Genomic DNA, 3,251 nt, shown 5'->3' with positions numbered 1-3,251 from the left:
CTTTTCTAGTCTGTGTCAAGCCCCTGTTTTGAGTATCTGTGCTATGCTATTGCAAGCTGCCCTGAAGAAGAAGCTCTTGAACTGAATTTTGAGACCACGTTAGGGGACCTGAAGGAGGGAAATGCCATTAAAATTATGTGGAAAAACTGGTCCTTACTGCAGTGTACTCCCATGCCTTCATGAGGGATGAGAGACTAGGAAAGTGTTCTGAGATCTTCACTAGCTATCTGCTCTACTGTCTACAAACCCCTTGCCTTTGACATACTAATCCAGTAGTTCTCAACCTATTTACCATTATAGGCCACACCCACACTGTATATATACTATCTATATGGCCCTCCACACGTCACATGGGCTGCAGTTGTATGCCAACTGAGCCACAGATAGGCCACAGGTTGAGAACCAGTGCTGTAACCCATTCTAGATTCATGTTCCTTTCAACCTTATTGCTCTTGTTCTGCATTGCATACAATGGGAGCACGTAGGAGGTTGCAGTGAAAATATGTACAGGCAGTCCCCGGGTTACATACAAGATAGGGACTGTAGGTTTGTTCTTAAGTTGAATCTGTATGTAAGTCGGAACTGGCGTCCAGATTCAGCCGCTGCTGAAACTGACCGCCAGTTCTGACTTACATACAGATTCAACTTAAGAACCCCAAGCTTCCCCAAGTCAGCTGCTGCTGAAACTGATCAGTGGCTGATTCCAGGAAGCCTGGGGCAGAGCAACTCTGCCTCGGGCTTCCTGTAGTCAGCGCTGGTCAGTTTCAGCAGCGGCTGACTTGGGGACGCCTGGGGCAGAGCAGCTGGGGTGCTGCTGGGTTGCTCCAGTAGCACCGCTCCTCAGCACTACTGGACCAACCCAGCAGCACCCCAGCTGCTCTGCCCCAGGCGTCCTGATTCAGCCACTGCTGAAACTGACCAGCAGCGGCTGAATCAGGACCTGGGGCAGAGCAGCTAGGGTGCTGCCGGGTTGGTCCAGTAGTGCCCAGAGCGGCGCTGCAGGACCAATCGGCAGCGCCCCAGCTGCTCTGCTCCAGGGTCCAAAACAAAAGCCTGGTCAGCAGACCAGGGACACGGGGAGCAGAGCGGCTGCGGCTTCAGTCCCAGTGCCTGTGGTCTGCTGGGGACGGTCCCCAGCAGACCACAGGCACCGGGACTGAAGCGGCAGCAGCGGCGGTTCCCCGCGCTTCTGAGGCTTTGCTCTGGCAAAGCCTCAGAAGCGTGGGAACCCGCCCGGTGCCCCTGGTCTGCTGGAGACGGTCTCCAGCAGACCAGGGGCACCGGAGCAGCTTACGAACGGGGCTTTCTCGCCCTGGAGATCGCAGGTAGCAATCCGCCACCTCGACCTCCGGGGCGAGAAAGCCCCGTTCGTAAGTGCGGATCCGACTTAAGTCGGATCCGCGTAAGTCGGGGACTGCCTGTATTTTCTTGACATTCTGGTACCAATTTGTGATTACTATATTTTTCTTGGTACCATGAATATAAAGCTTTCCCTTAAGTGTAGATGGCATGAGGGTTGAGATGAGATGCAAGAAAGCAATGTAAATATCCCAACCCATTTGAAAGTCGAGAAACCACTAGAACAGCTGTTTATTTTTTCCCCTCGTATGCTCCATCTCCTGTTGCTGTTCGGTTCTTTCCCTTCAGTTTTATAAATTTTTTTTAATTTTGTGTTGCTGAATCTTCTGTTTAAAAGCACCAAAATTGGCTAAGATCCTTATCACACACTCCAACCCATGTAAATAATTTTACCTTTTTAACAAGACAGGTAGGTGAATAAAATAGTGGTAGAAATGTAGCTGTGTTAAAGTGCTACACAGTCCTGTGTTTTGTGAATAAAATATTATTTTAAAGTGAACCTACCCTTTTCTACTATATCCATGCAGCAATATCTGGATTAGTTTGTCCTATCACAGTTCCTCCCCGTAAAAATGATTGGTGTACACACTGGGTCCCCAATAGCAGGACAGGAAAGTTGCTTAGTATCTTGTCAATTGGCAGAATTAGTAAATGTGGCAAAACACCAGCTAGTCCCTCTGGGTCTTGCACTACTTGTGGATAGGGTTAGCCTCAGAGGCTCACTGTGGCTCTCCACACAGCCTCTTTCTCTTTACTAGAGAAAAGAGCCACAGCTTACCGAGCCATGCTCATCACAGGCTAGTTCATAAGTTTGGGGTCCCTTCTGCCTGATCACCCTTCTCAAGACAGAGGTTAAGATGTCATGCAGAGGTTGGGGGGAACCCAGGCCCTCCCACTACTCCAGGTTCTGGCCTAGAGGCCCTAAGGCAGCAGCAACAGGCAGAGTTACTGCCACTCCCAATCTGGCAGCTTTTCCCTGGGCCGCTTCCCCCCAAACAATCCCTCCTGGTACTTTTCCTTTTGTACCTGCCCCTCAGTCCTCCACTCAAACCCACACAGCACTTCCTGTCCTCTGCTCTTTTCCTTCCCCATTTCCTTGCGCGGGGGGGGGGGGGGGGGGGGGACTATTATAGTGGCACCATAGGACTTAATTGGCTGTAGGTGTCTAATCAACCTGTAGTTTCTAGCAAGCTCTAATTGACCCCAGGTGCCTGCCTGATTATCATCCATAGTTAGGTTTTGGCCTTTCCTTTACTCAGGGAAAAGAAAGCAGTTCACCCAAGCCCCAGCATGTCTTCCCTCCATCAGTGTGTGGCAGCCAGCTAGTCTGGGCCTGTCTCAAAGTCATAGATTAATGAAGTTGTGGCATAATTTACTAACTTTTGCCAGTGTCTGGGAGAACCTGTGTATAACACCATTGGCAAGAACATGCTGTGATTTGGGAGCAAGTTTAACCTCTTGGGGGAAGAATCACAGACTCAGGTGTAAGTCTCTTTAAACTAGGAAACTTAGTACAGCTTCCATGGGCACCAAGCATTCTTACAAAAAGAAATTCCAAAGCCTTAGGTCTACTCTACTTTCAGATATTGTGCCAGTAGAAAAATGTGGGTGTTGTGTGTACTTTTTTTTACTAAAATAATTACCATGACCACCTTCCTGGTAAGTTATACCAGTATAGTTTTGACTTCATGAAAATAGCCTTGATAACCTTAGAGCTGTAGCTTCTCAGTAATCCATGTTATGCTAAGGAAACTAGCAAAGTGATATGCTTGGGCAATTTAGAACAAGAGTTCTCAAAGTGCCAGAGAACCCAGAGGGGGGTGGGGATGAATTAAGTTCTATGAATGTCATTTTAAAAAAGCCAGAGAATTGTAATAAACCATTTACTGTTG

Source organism: Pelodiscus sinensis, chromosome 32 (assembly GCF_052426305.1).
Source record: "Pelodiscus sinensis isolate ZL-2025 chromosome 32, ASM5242630v1, whole genome shotgun sequence".
Classification (NCBI taxonomy): domain Eukaryota; kingdom Metazoa; phylum Chordata; order Testudines; family Trionychidae; genus Pelodiscus; species Pelodiscus sinensis.
The sequence above is the reverse complement of the archived record's forward strand: the minus strand, read 5'-3'. Positions refer to the sequence as shown.